Source organism: Dipodomys merriami, unplaced genomic scaffold (genome assembly GCF_024711535.1).
Source record: "Dipodomys merriami isolate MVZ:Mamm:240054 unplaced genomic scaffold, mDipMer1.0.p SCAF_150, whole genome shotgun sequence".
Classification (NCBI taxonomy): domain Eukaryota; kingdom Metazoa; phylum Chordata; class Mammalia; order Rodentia; family Heteromyidae; genus Dipodomys; species Dipodomys merriami.
The window spans coordinates 553,146-574,783 of record NW_027202827.1 but is presented as its reverse complement, the minus strand read 5'-3'; the positions used below and the strand labels follow the sequence as shown (position 1 = coordinate 574,783).

At 37.8% G+C, this 21,638-nt stretch overlaps 1 long non-coding RNA gene across 1 annotated transcript; it reads right to left on the bottom strand.

Annotated features, from left to right (window-relative positions):
* Window positions 1-15,643: 15,643 nt before the first annotated feature.
* Window positions 15,644-17,109, bottom strand: LOC138827086 (uncharacterized). The gene is made up of 3 exons (XR_011371950.1): window positions 16,969-17,109; window positions 16,254-16,539; window positions 15,644-15,866 (listed from the first exon to the last, which is right to left on the bottom strand). It is a non-coding gene; the product is annotated as an uncharacterized lncRNA (long non-coding RNA).
* Between the last annotated feature and the right edge of the window lie 4,529 nt (window positions 17,110-21,638).

Here is a 21,638-nt window from a genome sequence, read left to right as displayed (position 1 = left end):
CAAACAGATTCAGGTGGTTATTTATGATCCCTCATTTGTTGGTTTCATTCATGCATAGAGAACATGCAGAGAAGTGGCAATTGAAACCTTGCATTTACTAAAGAGTTAACATACATGAAATTTATGTTCTGCTAAATATCAGATTTTATAAATTAAATTGTTTTTGTCCCTTCCTTCCTTCCTTCCTTCTTTTCTTCTTTCCTTCCTCCCTCCTTCCCTCCATCCCTACGTCTCTCTTTCTCTCTTCTTTCTTTCTCTTTCTTGTTTCTTTGTTTCTTTCTTTCTTTTTTCTTCCATTCTTCATTTCTTTTTTTTACTCAGAATACTTCTTAACACTATAGAAAAAATACCAAATGTTTTACTCCAATGTGTTATGAGGAATTATAACTATTAAATAGATTAATATTAATTTTAATAACCTAAGCTATATCTTAAAACAAAAAAACTAAAAACCACTAAAAAGCACTTCACAAAAATGCAGGATATGTAACAAATATTACTTTTCATGTCATTGTTTATTTCTTCAAACTAAAATAAGAATTTAGACATAATATTGTACATGTCTGTGTGTGTGTGTGTGAGAGAGAGAGAGTGTGTGTGTGTGTGTGTGTGTGTGTGTGAGTGTTTTGTTCTTGTGATTTGAACTCAAGGCCTATCCTTTACTTTTATTCACTCAAGGATAGTGCCCTAACATTTGATCCACAACTCCACTTCTGGCTTTCTGTGTGTGTGTGTGTGTGTGTGTGTGTGTGTGATTAATTGAGATGTGTCTCACAAACTTTCTTGCCAAGGCTGGCTTTGAAGTCCAGCTTCCAGAATAGCAAGGATTAGAAGCTTGAGACACTCATATTCAGCACAGATATAATATATCTAAGAATAAAATAAATTTCTTATTATTTGAATTCCAGAGGTCAATTTAACAAATTAACATTTAGATATTTATTTAGTTATTAAATCTGAACCTGTACTGTGGAAAAATACTTTTCATTTTTATGAAAAAATATGCACTAAAGGTTTCAATGACAGAATCTTTGGACAAATTGAATACTCTATTATTCAAAAGCGACAAAAGGATCATTAATCAAATGTCTCATGTAAGCTAAAATCAATAGGATCTATCAGGCTGACTGAAGCAATTTGTCATTAACTTTAAATTTTATCTATTGCAGCTACATGATTTTCTATTCTTTTTACCCTAAACTTTTTTGACATAAAAATTTAGATTCATACATTTTTTTGAATATGCAGAAATCTTAGTTACTGGTCATGTATTTCTGAGATTTGAGTACCAAGTCATTTCAGAGAAACACTGAATTTCATATGTTTTATGTCAACACTGATTTTTAGAAATTGAATCAATCTCAATATAAGCTAACTAAAGCAAAATATTCTATGACTTATCCAATTATTCCTATATATTTGAATATAACATTATTGAATGGCAGGAAATTCATATTATACCTACTCTCTATAGAAGTTATAGTATTCATTTTTCCTTCAACTAGAAAGAATGAACCTCACTATAAATGACAAAAAACTTGAATATAATGCCATAAAATTATGAAAAATTCAAGTCATTATGAGTTAGATGAAATAGTCATTTTTGAAGATCAAAAATGAAATCTCTTGAAGCTTCCTTATCTGTTAAATAAAATGTATTTGCAGTCTAAATATTTCATTCATCTCTCCAGCAATTGTATAACCAAACCAACTCCATGCCAAATAGCTCCTCTGATTAATTGAAGTAAATACTTAGGAACAGAAGTTATCACAATTGTACAGAAATATCTACCCACCATTCTAGAAATTAAATCTGAAATCATAAAGGATTGGGATTAATAATTAGTTTTCACTATGTTGCCATAAAGAGGTGGTGAACCTTTTCAAGTGGGCACAGCTGTAGAGATTTGGTCACTGAGAACTTGTGATCAGAGGACGTTAAGATCAAAGTCCTTTCCTATTCTTCCTTCTTTTTCTTCTCTGTCTCCTTCTCATTTTCCTTCTCCCTCTCTCTCTACCCCTCTTTCTCCCTCTCCCACTCCTATTCCTCCTCTTCTTTTCTTCCTGGCTTCCACGAATATACATACTCCATCACATGTTCCTGACATGGGTACTGTGTCAACCCAAAGCAATGAGGATAAGAAACATAAACTGAAATGTATAAAATCAGAAGCCAAGACTAATCTTTCCACCTTTTAAGTTGATTTCATAAACGATTTTGTCATATTAATAGGAGACTGACACAGCATGTTCTCATTTATTATAAGGGATAAGATTTACTGGAAAAAATCTGACCAACATTGCCCTAATGAAATGATTGATTAAATTAATATTATAGTAGGGCAAATCTACTTTAAAATATCAGTTATACTTCAAAAAGAGGCAAAAAATTTACCACTATGGTTTGCTATGACAAGACATCAGAATTCACCCTTTTCCTCAAGGAAATAAATCTGTAATTGGCACTATTGTCAATTTCACAAATGATTTAATAAGACTGAAGAACAAATTTCAACTCAAACTGCGTGATATAAAATTTACTTTGTCCCTGTAAACAACCTTTGTATTCTATCTATGTTTGGTCCCTAAAATGACTTGCATTTTATTCTAATCATATTTTTAATTAACTTTAAGTATGTGATTGGGGGTTGCTGTTTGAACAGGCAGTTTATAAATAGTGTTTAGTGAGTTATTTTGTTTTCCTTTTTTCTCTCCTGAGGTTTGAACTCTTTGCCTGGGAGCTGACCCTGAGCTCCTTTGGATGAACACTAGAAATCTATCACTGGAGGAACAGCAGCACTTTCAGATTTTTCTCAGATTTCACTGGAGATAAGAATTTCATGGACTTTCCTGCCTGGGCTGGCTTCAAACCTCAATCCTCAGCCTCCTGAGTATCTAGGATTACAGGCATGAGCTGCTAGTGCCTGTCTTAATACAATGCTTCCTTTTTTTTTTTTTTTGCCAGTCCTGGGTCTTGAACTTAGGGCCTTGACAATGGGCACTGTCCTTGAGCTTCTTTTCCTCATGCTAGCACTCTGCAACTTGTGTCACAGTACCAATTCCAGCTTGTTTTGTTTATGTAGTACTGAGGAATCAAACCCAGGGCTTCTCACTACCACTAAGTAAGTCTACCACTAAGCCACATTCCTAGCCCAGTACAATGCATCTTGATGATCATTGTCTCTCATCCTTCTCAATCCTATCTCATCTCTCAATTTACATAATTTTGTAGAAGATTCACTGACTCACAATGTCATATATAGTCACTTAGAGGATATGTCACAATTCGTATTTTATTGATAGTCTCATTCATCAACATACTAAACTTATGCATTACAGAATTCTGTGATTTTAAATGCTAAATTAACACTCAGATTCACCCACTACTATTCTAAAATTTTTCCTAAGGTTAATGCAAATGCAATCTGTAATTCTTCGATAAAGTACAATGATTCATAGAAAGTTAAGAGTTGGACTATGAATATCACCTTCAGTTCTAGAACATTTTATCATTACTACCCCCTCAAAATACTCCAATATTTATTAGTAGTCACTTCCTGTCATCATTTCAACCTACCCTCCACTTGACCAAACATTACTTCATAGTCTACCACTACAGATGTACCAATTTTAAAAAGCTCATTTAATTAGAAAATGCAGTCTATTTTATCCATTTCTCCCATGTAATATTAGTGTTTCCCAAGTAAGTTCATGTAAATTTTTCTGACAGATAGGCCATATTGTTTTGTATACATGTATAGAATTATATAATGTCCTCAATGGGCATTTCAATATTTTATTATATATTATTGTAAAAGGTTTTGCTATCTATATTCTTGTACATGTGTCTCATTGGTCATGTGTTGAAATCTATTTTGTATATAAAACTATGACTTAAAATGCTGGATAATAGAGCAACTAGATGTGTAGTATCTTAAAGATTGCCAGTATGTTTAATAAACTGACTATATCATTTTAAGTGCTAAGCAACAATGTATAAGGATTCCAGTTTCTACATAGTGGTTGTACAGTGCTATCTTATTGTTGTTTCTATTTCCACTAATCTCTATATGTATGCAATGTCTAGGTATGCTATGATCTTTTAATATGTTCTTTGGTTGTTGGTATATTATTACAGAGATATGTATTTGGATTTTTGGATAACATATTCAGGATGGTTAAAGTTTTTCATTGGCATTAATATGCTCTTAATATATTTCTGATTCAAATCTCTTTAAATAAGTGTATATCTATACATACTATGTGTACCTATGCATATTTCATATTTATATGTGTATATATACAAATAACTATATATGTATATTATTATTTTCATTTGTCCATAAGCGATCATTTTACTTTATTTGCCAAACATGTCCTTTATTGATTTTACTTTAGCATTAAGCATTCTTAAAGATAGGCTCAAGTCTAACATTTTAGTATTATCTTAGACACCAATGGCCTTCTAGTCTAATGAACCATGAGCCCTCAGAATGTTGACCAAATTTCTTAGTTCGTTTACACAATTACTATAATTATGTATTTTCGCGTCTATCTTTGTTTCATTTCACCAGAGAATCTGTATTTATCCTTTATGTCATACATGAATACCAATGCCTTTGGAAGATATTTATTAATTGGTGCATATTAATTGTACGAAGAAATCTTATTGAAATATTTTGCACATGCACATATTGATCAAAGGCCTGATTAACCTGTTTCTGTCTTTCTCCATTCCCGTTGCCCCTTATTTTTCAACTGTTTTCTGTTAATGTCTTTGTGCAATCTCCACACATCGTCAAAATGTATTTCAGTGTTGTTCACCCAGTATCATTGAAAATTATGAAATGCTGAATATAAAGGCAAAAATCTAAGTAAATACAGACATATAATTTTTGTGGATTGGAGGATACATTTGAGCAAAGTTATTTAATTGTCTCCTGCTTCATCCCCCTCCTTTTATTTGGTCATTCTTGGGGCTTGAAATCTGGGCCTGGGTACTGTCCCTCAGCTCTACAGCTCAAAGTGAGTGCTCTACCACTTGAGCAACTGTGCCACTTCTGGATTTCTGGTGATTAATTGGAGATAAGAGTCTCACAGACATTCCTGTTCCAGCTGGCTTTGAACCGCAATCCTCAGATCTCAGTCTCCTATGCAGCTAGGATTATAAGCATGAGCTGACAGTGCCCAGCTTCACAATTTTATTTATAAGTTTATGACAATTTCTTGAAACACCTGACCAGCACTCTTGACTCATTGACAAAAGAAAATAAACTGGAATATATTTCTCTGTCTAATATTAAAGGTGTTAGTGTAAAATTGTTATATTTGTAGAGGAAAGATTATAAAGCTCAATGGGTCTGGACGGCACCAGATTAGAGCCACATACATATTATCAAGGAATATTTAATAAGAGTTTAAAACCAAACACTTGTGGAATGACATTCTCTTTAATAAGTGGTGATAGATTAGACAGTATTGGGGAGAATTAAAAAGTGAACGTTGACTTAAATATAACAATTTATTCAAATATTATCTTCAAGCAGGTTTTGAAAGTGGCATATAAAACAAAAGAGTGATGTAAATATAAAGCAAAGGAAGATGTCTTGACAATTTAAGAATACTTAAATATGGCATTAAAATTATTGGAAAGGAAAACTTGATATAGTATAACTCAATAAAACTCAATAAAAGTCTAAAATAATTTAGTCTCGTATACAAATAGTGAATAGAATTTAGAAGCAGGGTGCTCATGTATCTCATCACAGCTAGGCTGTGATTTGAGTATTACTGTTTGAAGGCAGCCCACAAAATAAAGTCCCTGAGAATCTTATCTCTGCTTAATCAGCAAAAAAGCCAGAAGTGAGGCATGACTCAAATGGTAAATTTTTTTTTTTATTTTTTATTTTTTGGGTCCAGTCGTGGGGCCTGAACTCTGGGCCTAGGTGCTGTCCCTCAGCTCTTCAGCTCAAGGCTAGCACTCTACCACTTGAGCCTCAGTGCCACTTCTGGCTTTTTTCTTTTTTGCTTGTGTGGTGCTGAGGAATAGAACCCAGGGCCTCATGCATGCAAGGCAAGCGCTCTACATTGAGCCACCTTCCCAGCCCCTCAAATGGCAAATTGTTAACAAAATGCAACAAATCTCAGGGGCCCTGATTTCAATCCCCAGGACCATACATACATGTACAAAATTAATAATAGTAATACTAATAGTGATGATGATGATGGTGGTGGTAATGATGATGAAGGGTACCCATAGTCAAGGATAACATATTTGCAAATCCTGTACCTGAAGAATGCCTCAAATGTAGACTCTACATAAAATGCTCAAAACCTAATGTTAAAAAAAAAATCGATTAGAAACCAGCAAAATACATGTTGTGAAAAATAAGCACAAGAAAAGCATCATCAGTCATCAAATGAATAGGTAAGAGATTATTGCTCAAAGGAGGCTTGGCCAAGAAGTAAGACCTCATCTGAAAAATAGTGGTCAGAGCCTTAGCAACTTCAAGCACCAGTAGTGCCAAAGGAAAAAAGAAAAGAAGAAAACAGAAAACTAAATGAAAGGATAGAAAAGGAAAACTATTTCCTCTTCATTCTTGTGGTTTTATGTCATTGGATACAAGAATTGAGAGTAATTTGTATACTGTTTTAAGAATCAGGCCTCTCTAACATGAAAGCATTTATTTCAAGTAATTATTTTATTATTACTATTTATTACCTTATTATGCCTTCTTGGAGATTGAACCCATGGCTTTGTATATATTAGTCTAGTCCTACAACTGAGCTGTACCCCAGCTCTCTTGTATAGTTTTGGAAATTTTTTATGAATTCTTCAATAGATAGCTACTCTACTTTTCATCTTATCTTTTCTCTCCCACTTTTTCCTCTATATATTTTAGTTTTTGTTTTGAAAACATTCCTCAATTTTATCTTCTAAACCTACAATTTTGCTTTGAGATTACAGGGAAGTCGGTTATTTTATGACATCTATTAAATTATATACAGATATATGTATTTCATATGCATGATTGATTCTTAGAGTTCATTGCAATATGGTCATATGTACATAGGTATTGAGCCATTGTGATCCTCTCCTAAAAATAGCTGCCCTTGTTTTCACCATGTGAATGCTTAGATTGCTGTTAGTTATTCATGCCCAAGTATAATTATTTGTCTTTTACTACATACTGGATTAACTTTAGATTTATGGGCATATTCTAGTTATTATAAATGAGGAAAATCATGCAGTATATATTTAATTGGATCTGGCTTATTTCACTTAATATCATTTTTTCCAGTTTTTCCAATTCCTCAGGAATGGGGTAGTGCCATTCTTTCCGATAGAAGCACAGAATTCCATCAATACAACAGAATTGAAGATCCAGAAATGAATCCACTCCTACAGGCACATAATCTTTGATAAGGGAGCCAGAAACAGGATGGAAGAAAGACAGTGTAAAACCGAATTTGGAAATCCTTACCCAAAAGACCACCAGAGACCATCAACAATGTAAAAGCAAAGGAGTCTTTATTGCAAGCTAGAACTTGGTCCCACCACATACATGGCAGCAGCCCATGACGCTAAGAGGCCCCAAGACCAGGGTTATAGTACTTTTTATACAATTTTTAGGGAAGGCAGGGACTTTGTATACATCATAGCATCTTACAACAAATTATAACACATCGCAGGGAAACTCTTAATACAATTCTATAGTATGACTGGCGCACTACAAAGCAGAAACAGGTTGTTGGTTAGATCAGAGGGTTGAAGTACTTTAAACTGGTTGGCTTGCACCACAGGGAGTCTCAAGGACACACTTGCTAAACTGCAGGGCTCCTTTTATAAACAAACACCACCTGTGGCCTGACTGCGGGGGTCACCATGCCCTCCAGCACCTGCCTGCCTGCGGTTTCCCCAAGGATAGTTTATGTTCCCAGTTGCCAGGGAATTGCTTCTTCTGTTCATTCCCAGGCTGGGCTCATGGTCAGCTGCATAACTCATACTTCAGAAGATGACATCTAGCTCAAGATGGAGTCACTCAGGCCTCAGGCTCCTCATTTCCCCCTTTCTGATAGGCCTTAAGGGCCAATCATGGTCCTTATGGGCACACATCATGTTCTCCATTGGGTACCAGATGATATTGAGCCTTTAAGATCATCAGCTGTACAGTGTTAATGCGTTTTCTAACAAACATCCCTAGCCGGTTTACAACACTGGACCCGACTGTGAGTAACAAAATTAACAGTACCAAAGGCCCTTACATTTTTTTCCACCAGTCCTGACTCTGTATATCAGTTAACTTAATTTTATACCAGCAGTACTCATGAAGCTCCAATATTAAGACATATTCATACCATTTACTACATACTTAAACTGTCTGAGGTTTGTCTTCTTTACTCCAATGACTTAATGTTTTAAGACAATCCTTACTTTTCAAATCCTTTTTTATCCAAAGAGGATACTAATTTTTTCCCAATTCCTTTCCCAAGGCTTTCTTTACTACCCTCCTCTTGTTTGCAATTCCTTGAACTTCTTTGTGGCTAGAGTTTTAAAATGCCCATTTTTCCTTTGGCTTGCAGAACCAAGTTATCTCAGAGCAGCCTCAAGTCACCACTGGGATGCAGAAACTTGCTAGATTTTAAGTCTAAGAGCAGGGCTGGGTCTCATTACTACCTGTATTGAAAACAAACTCAGGTTATTACCATACCAGAGCCAAACTTGGCTGTGACTATAGAGTGGATTTTCAGTCACTATGCACTGAAGTGCCTAAGGCAAGCAAGCCAGTGATATCCTTGCCCCCAATATCCACTGTGGGAATAGAGAAGGTTTCTGGATATCACCCAAAAGAATGTCCCACAAGATCTTAGTTTTAGCAGCTTTCAACCAGGATGCAGTCTCAGGTGATGGAATCAGGCAGTTCACTCTACTTTTTTCACAGTGGAGGTGGTCAGGGTAACAATGTAGATTTCTTCCAGGGGACTGTCAAGCTGTAGCAGCAGCAGCAGGGTCTTTCAGTGGCTTCAAGGGACTGTCACACCTCCTGCTGGGCTGCAAATTCCTACACAGACTGGTTAAGGATACATTGCATAGGCTAGGCAGGCTGTGACCCCACTAGTTTTTAAGACTATTTAGACAATAGCCCACGACAATTTACCAAGATGACAACTTTTTAAACTAGATAGTTCTTTTAATAAGGCTGATTTTCTAGGCAGATATAGAGGGCTCAGGCCTGAACTATTTCCCATGCCTTTTCCTTCTGTCTATTTGGACACAACTTTTTAAAGTGACTCTGGTCCCTTGTTCTTAAAAGCAGAAGATGGGTGAATATTCATCTTCTGTAACTTCTTTAAGCTGACTCAGGGGTGTTGATCCTACCTAGCCAGGAACCTATAACCTTAGCCTATTTTACAAAGAACAATATTTTAACTTTTGGCAAATGCACAAACCTTTTCTCTGGCTACAGCAGTGTAGCTTGTAAACAAGCCTTCTGGTTTGCAAAAGCATCTTTCTGGATGGCTTAGGAATGTGGTCTCTAATGATGCCCCAGTTACTTATGCAGACCTTCAGAGAGATATCAATAGAAACACACTTACAGGTTTACAAACTTTTTCCTGAGGAGATGAATTTCATGTAGCTGGTGTCAGCTCAAAAATTATTGCCAATTAGAATTTTTGGCACATACAAGGGTTGGGATTTAAACTATCCCCCACATTTTATAACTTTAGCTTTTTACTACTGTCACAGGATGGCAAGTTCCTGTCCCTTACGAGGTAAATAGTCATGGACATTAGGCATGCTTACAAACTGTCTTCGCATGACCTCCTGGCTCTGATCAATTCTTGAAGGGCCATGCACAAATGACTCTAGGATCTGACATTTCTGCCATCCAAGCAGTGGCTTACTACCTCTGGATGCTCCACCATTGCTTTCGTTCCAGGAGTGTCTTCTCCACACTGGAAAAAATGCCTCATTGGCATTTCCCTTAGTTGGTCCTGAACTTGAACTCAGGGCCTGAGTGCTGTCCCTCAGCTCTACAGCTCAAGGTTAGCACTCTGCCACTTTGAGTCCCAAAGCAACTCTGCTTGCTCGTTCAGCACTCTGCTGGATGATTAGAGGTGACAGTCTCACAGGGACCTTTTTCTTCCCTGGGCTGACTTCGAACTAGTTTGCAGATCAATGAGTCTTATAGAAGGCCACTTTATTCCAATTAAAAGCAACAAGGTGGTCAACATAGAAGTAGCTTTTAAGCATGCTCTTACCTGGAACTTATAAAAGCCAAAATTACATCTAACAAACTTGTAAGAATCCTTTGTACTTTGCTCTGGGCTTGCTGGAAACTGTTTAAAAAAACCTTTAAGAGCAAACTAGAATAGCAATTATTTTGGTAATCCTAATTTTTCCTTTGTGCACTTTGAGGCAAATATTAACAATTTTACTCTTAAACTTTATATCCAAAAATCCATTCCTAATTTTTAAGCCTCCTATTAATCTCCTTTTTAATATTCTATACATTAGTTTTTAGTTGCATTTTAAAAAATCTCTTAAAATCTTGAGGCAAAGTGTCATTCATTGTCTCTTGGCTGCTTGTTTTAAAACAGATACACACTAAAACTTTTAAACTTAAATGTCAATTTTTCCTTAATGCAAGAATTACAATCACCATCACTGTACCAAGAAGCTAGACATAACACCCTTATGACTTTTAGAAACATATACTACTTGTAGAACATCATTGAAAGCAAATCACATTATACAAATAAACTTTTTAATCCTTTTTTTAAGTCCAAGGGGCAGTTTTAGCAATACTAATCAGATCATCACATCACTCATTTTAACAATCATGTTTCCAGTGTCAATCTGTAGGGAAAAGGGACAGAACAAAGATGGGCCACTTGGCCCCTCCTATGGAATGGGCACGTACCTAAGCCAACTCTTTAGTGTTAGGTGAACTGCCTTTGTGCCAGTTTGCCCCCTTTCACCATGCATGGACTCCTTCCAGGGCCTGTCCCATTATCTGTGGACTTCCTCAGGGCCTGTCCCACCATACATGACCAGCTGAACTGCGCTTCTGCCTGTTCACTCCTCACCCCTAAAGACAGGTCTTCTGTTGGTTTCTAAGTTTTCCCTTTTCTTATCTCTTGGTTCTCGAATGAAAGACACAGTTTTAGACAGACAGAACAGGTAACATCTTTGACAGTGTTAAACTAACCTTTACACTTAAATTTCTAATATTTATCCCCAAATTTTAGCCAAGGAACTAAATTCCAAACAGCCAATGTATTTGTGTTAAGCCAGATATCTTGATTACAGTATAAACAGCCTTATGCATTTTAAAATATTAGATTTTAAAATACGATTTCTAATTTTTTAATTTTTATTTATTTTTATTGTGAAAATACTGTACAGAGGGGTTACAATTAGATGGGCAAGATAATGAGTACATTTCTTATCAAGCATTGTAGCCTCCTCTTTGTTTCCCCTTTCCATCCCTTCCCAGCCTCCCCCCACCCCCCCACCCAATCCTTCCCGCCCCTCCCCCCGCAACAAAGTTGTAAAGTTGGTTTTCCACATGAAAACTTGTACTTTTCATTGTTGCAAAGGGTCCACCTGTATCCTTATTTAAACGACTTGTTTTTCCCCTTCCCCTCCACAAATTATACCGACATCAAATACAGTGAAAGCAGGGGTTATACTGTGGGGGAGGGACATACAAAGCAACAAAGAAATAATCTTATAAACGCATTAGAAACAAATGCATGAAAGAAAAAAACACATTTGAATACATATCTTAGAGTTCATTTTCCTAACATCACCTGATCTGACCTTTTCTGCTTGACTCAGACATATACTAGATATTGCAAATAAGGGAAACCATGGGACCTATGTTTCTTTTTGGGCTTCGCTTACTTCACTTAATATAATTTTTTCCAAGTCTTTCAACTTCCTAACAAATGGGGCAATGTCATTCTTTCTGATGGAGTCATAGAATTCCATTGTGTATATATACCACATTTTCTTGACCCATTCATCTACTGAGGGGCATCTGGGTTGGTTCCATAACTTAGCTATAGTAAATAGTGCTCCAATAAACATAGTCGTGCTGGTGGTCTTGTTTGTATACTTTTGGGTAAATGCCCAAAAGTGTGATTGCTGGGTCATATGGGAGCTCTATGTGGAGTCTTTTGACGAACCTCCATACTACTTTCCAAAGTGGTTGAACAACTTTACATGACCACCAACAATGCAGTAAGGTTCCCTTCTGTCCACATCCCCTCCAGCATCTGTTGTTTTTAGAGTTCTTGATTTCAGCCATTCTAACTGGAGTGAGGTGGTATCTCAATGTTGTTGTGATTTGCATTTCTTTTATGGCAAGAGAGGTTGAGCATTTCTTCAAGTGTTGATTGGCCATCCTTCTTTCCTCTTCAGAGAAGTTTCTCTTTAAGTCTTTAGCCCACTTAGTTATTGGGCAGTTGTTTCTTTGAGGATTTGTTGTCGGGGGATTTAATTTTTTGAGTTCTAAGTATATATTAGATATGAGACCCTTGTCCATTGTATGGGTAATGAAGATCTCCCAATCCGTAGGCTTTCTATTGATCTTGCTAGCTATGTCCTTTGCCATGCAGAAGCTCTCTAACTTCATGCAATCTCATTTGTCCAACCTTTCTTTGATTTGTTGTGTTTCTGGGTCTCTATTAAAAAATTTTCAGCCTCATGATCTTGTATTTAAAGAATCCCATAGACTCCACTCCCAAATTACTCAAGCTGATTCAAAACTTTGGCAAAGTAGCAGGTTATAAAATTAACCCCCAAAAATCAATGGCTTTTCTATATGCCAACAATGAGAAAAGTGTGGCTGAAATTAGGAAAGCAACTCCATTTGTAATAGCCCCACAAAAAATAAAATACCTAGGAATTAACTTAACCAAAGAAGTGAAGGACCTCTATGATGAAAACTTTAAAATCTTGAAAAAGGAAATCAACACAGAACTTAAAAAATGGCAAAACCTCCCATGCTCCTGGATTGGCAAGATTAACATCGTGAAAATGGCAATACTTCCCAAGGCTATCTACAAATTCAACGCGATACCTATCAAAATTCCACCCTCATTCTTCAAGGAAATAGTAGAGGCAATCCAAAAATTCATATGGAACAATAAAAGACCCCGAATAGCAAAAACGCTCCTCAACGGAAAGAACACTGCTGGAGGAATATCAATACCAAATTTCAAACTCTACTATAAAGCCATAGTAATCAAAACAGCTTGGTATTGGCATAAGAACAGACCTCAGGACCAATGGAATAGAATTGAAAACCCAGAAATGAACCTACAGACCTATAGCTATCTAATCTTCGATAAGGAAGCTAAAACAATAGAATGGAAGAAAGACAGCCTCTTCAGTAAATGGTGCTGGCAAAATTGGTGAACTACATGTAGAAAACAAAAGCTAGATCCTTATATATCACCCTGCACCAGAATCAACTCCAAATGGATCAAAGACCTTGAACTCAAAGCAGACACTCTGAAAACATTACAGGATGGAATAGGAGAAACCCTAGGTCTCCTTGGCTCAGGCCGAAATTTTCTGAATAGAGATCCGGAAGCACAACAAATCAAAGAAAGGTTAGACAAATGGGATTGCATAAGATTGCAGAGCTTCTGCAGGGCAAATGACATAGCTGGCAAGATCAATAGAAAGCCCACCGATTGGGAGAAGATCTTTACTAGCCATACAACGGACAAGGGTCTCATATCTAAAATATACTTGGAACTCAAAAAATTAAACCACCCAACAACAAATCCTCAAAGAAACAACTGCCCAATAAATAAGTGGGCGAAAGACTTAAAGAGAAGCTTCTCTGAAGAAGAAAGAAGGATAGCCAATAGACACATGAAGAAATGTTCAACATCCCTAGCAATAAAAGAAATGCAAATCAAAACAACATTGAGATATCACCTCACTCCAGTTAGAACAGCAAAAATCAAGAACTCTAACAACAACAGATGCTGGAGGGGATGTGGACAGAAAGGAACCTTACTTCATTGTTGGTGGGAATGTAAACTTGTTCAACCACTTTGGAAAGCAGTATGGAGGTTCCTCAAAAGACTTCACATAGATCTCCCCTATGATCCAGCAATCCCACTTTTGGGCATTTACCCAAATGTTTACAAACAAGACCACACTAAAGCTACCAGCACAACTATGTTTATTGCAGCATTATTTACCATAGCTAAGATATGGAACCAACCCAGATGCCCCTCAGTAGATGAATGGATCAAGAAAATGTGGTATATATACACAATGGAATTCTATGCCTCCATCAGAAAGAATGACATTTCCCCATTTGTTAGGAAATGGAAAGGTTTGGAAAAAATTATATTAAGTGAAGTAAGCCAGGCCCAAAGAAGCATAGTTCCCATGGTTTCCCTTATTTGCAATATATAGTATAGGTATGAGTCAAGCGGAAAAGGTCAGATAATGTGATGTTAGGAAAATGAACCCTTAAATATGTATTTTAATGTTTTCGTTTCTTTCATGCATGTGTTTCTAACGCATTTATAAGATTATTTCTTTGTTGCTTTGTATGTCCCTCCCCCACAGTGTAATCCCTGCTTTCACTATATTTGATGTCAGTATAACATGTTGAGGAGATGGGGACAAACAAGTTGTTTAAGGATTCAGGTGGACCTGTTGCAACAATGAGAAGTACAAAATGTCATGTCAAAACCAGCTTTACAATGTCGGTGTGGGGGGGGGGGAGGGGGTATAATTGGGTGGGGGGAGGGGGGAGGCGGGGAAGGGAGGTGAAGGGTAAACAAAGGAGGAGGCTGCAATGCTTGGTAAGAAATGTATGCATCATCCTGCCCATGTAATTGTAGCCCCTCTGTACAGTATGTTCTCAAATAAAATAAAATTAAATTAAAAAAAAAAATTTCAGCCTGTGCCAAGGAGACCTAGCGTTTCTCCTATTGCATCCTGTAATGTTTTCAGAGTGTCTGCTTTGAATCGAGGTCTTTGATCCATTTGGAGTTGATTCTGGTGCAAGGTGATATGGCCCCCATAAACAGGCAGGAATTGCAATCCTAATATCAGATAAAATAGACTTCAAATTAAAATTCGTGAGAAGAGGCAAAGAATGTCACTACATACTAATTGAGGGATCTCTCCTTCAGGAGGATATTACAATTCTAAATATCTATTCACCAAACAACGGAGCACCCAAATTTATCCAAGAAACACTACTTTCCTTCAAATCCTACATAGATCCAAAGACATTAATTGTTGGGGATTTTAACACACCACTTTCCCAACTAGATAGATCAACTCAGCAAAAACTCAACAAAGAAACCGCAGATCTAAACAACTGCAAAGATGAACTAGATTTAACAGACATCTGCCGAAAATTTCACCCAGCAGCATAAGAATATGTCGCGACCACCTGGACCAGCAAGGAAGACGCGACCCGGGATTCTTCTCAATGTGGTTTATTCAGGACCTTTTACAACATCTTCTCTCCTGCTTCTTCTGCCCGCTTCTTCCTGCTTCTCTGTCCCCCCCCCCCCGCCCCCACGCTCTGGTTATAAGTCTCCTGGATGGCCAATCCTGAAGCACCACTTGGCATATACCGATAGGGTCGCAAACACGGAAGCAAACTAGGAACCAAGTCATAGCCATATAAGGAGTTGTTTTTACAGAGAGCACTTGTCACCGGGAAGACAGAAGGCGGGAGCCAGCGCCATCTTACCAAGGAGCTACAATGTTGCTTTTGTGGCCACGCCTTACTGCCTGGCTGTCTTTGGTCGTGGCTCCCGCAGCTCTCCACAAGAATACACGTTTTTCTCAACAGCACATGGAACATTTTCTAAAATAGACCACATTTTAGGCCACAAAGCAAACTTGTCCAAATTCAGAAACCTTGCATTCTCTCTGACCACAAGGGAATAAAATTAGAACTCAACACCAGATTTTCTAATTTTTAAGTTAAAGAATCTTTTAAAAACCGTTAAAAACAATGTGAAGATTCCTTAAAATTTTTGGTTATGTCCAAACCTCATAACCTTTTGAATTTTAAACTTAAACTCTCCCATTGTTACAGCATGCTGACAACTATTACCTTGAACATGTTCATAAACACATACAAAACACTCACACAGATCTTAAAGCACACAAAAAATCAAAATCAGTTGTACGTACATTTTCTAAAGTTTTTTAAAAAATTTTAAGACAATATTTCTTTTAAACGAAGTACCTTTGTTGAGCTTCATTTTTCCAGGGCTTGCTTGTTTAGCAAGGTATTTCACTAATCAGTCTTTTGAATCCCTTCTGTTGGAGGAGGGCTGGGTGAGGGGGTCACCTGAAACTGAACGGGCCTGATTTTTACCCAATTTTGACAAAAGCACTTTACAAATTGTTAAGCTGTCTGGAGCAGCTGAAAGTCCAGACCAGGCTCACTGCTATCTACACCCTAACCTCTCCAGCAGCCTCCACCAGGAGAAGGTGCACCTGAGGCTTGTCCATGCCCCTCCTCTTGGCTGCTGTAACAAAAGAAGGGGGGAGGGAGACTTAGCAGGTCTGTGACCAAGCCCAGCCAGAGGCTGAGACTTTTATTCCCCCAGAGATGTTCAAATAAATATCAAAAACACTGATAAACACAAAAACCAAGGATTCACATTTAAAACTGGTACCAATTCTAAAACGGAACTAGACAAAACAACAACCAAAGGCTGAGTTGGGGACTAATGGGCCCCCAGAAATCTGTGCTGTTCTCAAGCTGAATCCAGAGTTTGCTGAGTGAGCCTGCCACTCTCACCCAGAACTTCCCTACCTCAGAAAACATAGAACAGAAAACACACCAAAGTAAACAAGACAGACAAGTGGCCACAAAGACGAAATCAGGTCTCAGTGAATGGGGCAACATCTCAACACCACTCACTTACCAGGGGACTCGGACCCCCTCTACTCACCTCGGGAGGATTTTTCTTTTAGATTCCTGCAAACATTGACCCAGGAGCCTTCCAAGGCAGAGGAGAATTCCCAGTCATCTTGGGGCAAGGGAAAGAAGTTCCTAGTGGCTGTCCCCTCAGACTGACAGGTTCTCCCCCGTACTCAGACCCCCTGGGCTAAGGCCAGATCTTGCTGGTGCCACTTGCAGGTGGTCAGTGGCAGTTTCATAAAAAAAGAAGGAGCTACAGAGAAACAGATATTAAGGGGGTGTTAGCCAGTCTCCTCTGAGCCCTTGCATCAGGATGAATCTGGGAGGAGAAACATTCCAAGAATTCCAAAAGACACACAGACAAAACACTGAACCCTGAGACAAGACATGTTCACAGCATGTGCATTGTAGACTGTCAGTCAGAATGTGCTGGACTACAAATGGGCCCAAATGTCCACACTAGTGGACAGTCTACCCTGTACACTATCAGTCAGAAAGTGCCGGACCCCGCACTAGTGGATAGCCTACCCTGTAAACTATCAGTCAGAAAGTGCCAGACTCAAGCTTCTGCACTAGTGGATAGTTTACCCCCCAGGAGATCTGAGGGACAACTCCCACTGGCCCCGTTGGCTGTCTTATAGCACGTCCGCCAAGACCTCTTGCCAACCCCAATACAGAACCTGCAGGGAACTCAAATACCAGATGATTTCAGAATGGCAATGCCTCTACTTACTTGCCGGGCTTCTCATGACTCCTTGGTTAAGGCGTCTGGGTGGGCTTTGGGGGGATTCCCGGCCAATGCACCAAATGTAAAACTGAATTTGGAAATCCTTACCCAAAAGACCACCAGAGACCATCAACAATGTAAAAGCAAAGGAGTCTTTATTGCAAGCTGGAACTTGGTCCCCCCACAGCCCATGACGCTAAGAGGCCCCAAGACCAGGGTTATAGTACTTTTTATACAATTTTTAGGGAAGGCAGGGACTTTGTATACATCATAGCATCTTACAACAAATTATAAGACATCGCGGGGAAACTCTTAATACAATTTTATAGTATGATTGGCGCACTACAAAGCAGAAACAGGTTGTTGGTTAGATCAGAGGGTTGAAGTACTTTAAACTGGTTGGCTTGCACCACAGGGAGTCTCAAGGACACACTTGCTAAACTGCAGGGTTCCTTTTTTAAACAAACACCATCTGTGGCCTAACTGTGGGGGTCACCATGCCCTCCAGCACCTGCCTGCCTGCGGTTTCCCCAAGGATAGTTTATGTTCCTAGTTGCCAAGGAATTGCTTCTTCTGTTCATTCCCAGGCTGGGCTCATGGTCAGCTGCATAACTCATACTTCAGAAGATGACATCTAGCTCAAGATGGAGTCACTCAGGCCTCAAGCTCCTCAACAGCCTCTTCAAAAAATTGTGCTGGTAGAATTGGCTGTACACAGAAAACTGTAGTTATATCCTTATATATCCCCCTGCACCAGAATCAATTCCAAATGGATCGAAGACCTCATTGTAAGTCCAGATTCCTTGAAAATGTTATAGGAAGCGTTAGGGGAAACACGAGGGCCCCTTGGCATAGGTCAAAACTTCCAAAGATCGCGAAGCACAACAAATCAAAGTAAGTCTGGATAAATGGGATTACATCAAACCAAACCAATCAGTTGTCAGACTCAAAAGCCATGGAGAAGAGATAGTGTAGCACAGATTTATTAAGGAGCAAATCTACAGATGAGAGCCTCAGCCAATGCTAAACACTTACTACCTTTTCTACCTAGGTTATTTATAGTAGATTTACATGTATATAAGAGTTTTCTGGTGGGGATTAGAAAGACATAGATAGCATGTGAATTGAGTTTTAGCTGGAGAAAGGGAGGGATTAAGGCAGTGGGGTCTATAGCTCAAAGTCTTGGCTTGGTGCCAGCTAAGAAGGGCGTAAAGCAGGAGTTGTTATAAACAAAAGCACTGGTCTGAAGCCTCAAAATAAGGACCCTTGTCTATGTGAACCAAACAGTCTCTAACATGAGGTTTTATTTAAATTAACAAGCACAAGTTTAGATTTTTGCAGAGTGGGAAGGTGTATAGTCACAGGCAATGTCTGCTATGTCAGGTAATCCAATCTACACTTTCACATGTTACCCAATAGCCAGGTTTCAACACAAATAGATACAATGAGATTGTACAAATGAGACTTTGATTTTTCCCTCTCATGAAACAAAATTCTGTCAAATGCTTTCTGTCCTCCAGATGTTAACACAACATTTCTCATTATCTTTTCTACTATTTTGTTTTCATTATTGATGTTCACAGTACTTTTTATTGTTGTCTTCTGTGTATATGCAATTTTTAGGGCTTGAACTCTATGTTTAATGGTCTCCATTGTATTTTTTGCTCATGGGTGATGACACTATTCCTTGAGCCACATCTTTACCTTCTCCTTCTTGCTGGATAATTGGAGATAAGTTTTCACATTTTTTTTGTATTTTTTATTTTTTTATTGTGAAAATATTGTACAGAGGGGTTAAAATTACATGGGCAAGATAATGAGTGCGTTTATAATCAAGAATTCTAATGACAACAAATGCTGGAGGGGATGTGGACAGAAGAGAACTATACTGCATTGTTGGTGGGAGTGTAAACTTGTTCAACCACTTTGGAAAACAGTATGGAGGTTCCTCAAAAGACTCCACATGGAGCTCCCCTGTTTCCCAGCAATCCCACTTTTGGGCATTTACCAAAATGATCACAAACAAGACCACACTAAAGCTACCAGCACGACTATGTTTATTGCAGCATTATTCACCATAGCTAAGATATGGAACCAACCCAGATGCCCCTCAGTAGATGAATGGATCAAGAAAATTGGTATATATACACAATGGAATTCTATGCCTCCATCAGAAAAAATGACATTGCCCCATTTTTTAGGAAATAGAAAGACTTGGAAAAATTATATTAAGTGAAGTAAGCCAGGCCCAAAGATGCATAGGTCCCATGGTTTCCCTTATATCTAGTATATGTCTGAGTCAAGTTTTCAAATTTTGTCTGGTTAGACTGACATTGAAACAAAATCTTCAGTTCTTAGCCTCCTGAGTTTCTAGGATTCTACACATGAGCCTCTAACACCAAGCTTTGCTATACTGTTATTTTAATTATGTGGTAGAAGAAAGTGGAAGTATATTTTTGTTGTGTGCAATCTTCAAATACAAGTTTGAATCAACTGTTATCAATTTTAACTGTTAAATCAATGAATATTACACATTCCCACAGAAATATAATTGAAAAAGGGCATAATTGTTTTGATAAAACAAGTAATGGAACCATTTTTTTCACTTTACAATTCATGTTTTATATAACCTTAATTAGCGGACTTCCATGACTAAAAGTAAATATATTAATTGTATACCACAAGAAGCAAAGTGATTATAGTTAAGAATATATATTTCATCACAGTGAAAAGATAAGGGTTGAGCAGTCTCATTAAAAAGAAATGTTACACACAGAAACTAATGGATATGATATAGCTTGATAATTGCACAAGATATAAATGAATGGGATTACCACACCATACCTCATAAATGTGCAAAATATAATTATGTAGGTAGGTGCCAGTGGTTCATATTTGTAATCCTAGCTAGTAAGGAGTCTGAGAGCTGAGAATCATGATTCAAAGCCAGCCTACGCAGGAAAGTCCGTGAGACTCTTATCTCCAATGAGCCACCAGAAAACTGGCAGTGGTTCAAATGGTAGAGGACTAGTCTTGAGGTGAAGAGCTGAAGGACAGCGTCCAGGCCCAGATTTCAAACCCCACAACTGACAAAAATTAAAAATAAACAAATATTTTGACATAAAATTTAAAATATATATGCTAAAACTTTTTAAATCCTCACTAGATATAATAGTTTATATAAATGTAAAGAACTGTTTTCTGGTTTTAGTTGAACCATGCCTGTAAAAGCAAAATGTCTTCTGAGCTTTTCAGTCTTTCTTTTTTTTTTTAATTGTGAGAATACCATACAGAGGAGTTACAATTACATGGGCAAGAAAACTGGTACATTTCTTTTTTTTTTTTTTTTTTTTGATCCGGTCATGGGGCCTGAACTCTGGGCCTGGGCGCTGTCCCTCAGCTCTTCAGCTCAAGGTTAGCGCTCTACCACCTGAGCCGTAGCACCACTTCCGGCTTTTTTATTTTATTTTATTTTTTTAAATTTTTTTTATTGTAAAGATACTATACAGAGGGTTACAGTTACATGAGTGAGGTAATGAGTATACTTCCACTTCCTCTTGAACATTGTTACCCCCTCCATTGTTTTCCCCCTACCATCCCCTCCCGCCCTCCCTTCCCCAAGGTTCTTTTTTTTTTTTTTTATTGTGATTAAGTGGTTACTTAATTTCCGGAAATTCACAGTATTGTGGAATAATGATGCTCATTTAAAGTCACAAGTTCATTCTAACTTTCCTGGAGCAAATTGTCTATCACAGTCTATAATATATAACGGTGCTCATATGTTATATACCATATATGTGATCAGCAGCATTGGGATATTTAGTAGTGGTTCAACCAGATGAGTGGGAGTTCTTTGTTTCTTAAGTCCTGTTAGTTTTGTCATATCACCTAACATTTTGGATTCATCATCCACTTATCAGGGAGACCATGTACTGTTTGTCTCTTCGTTCTTGGCTTACCTCGCTCAACATGAT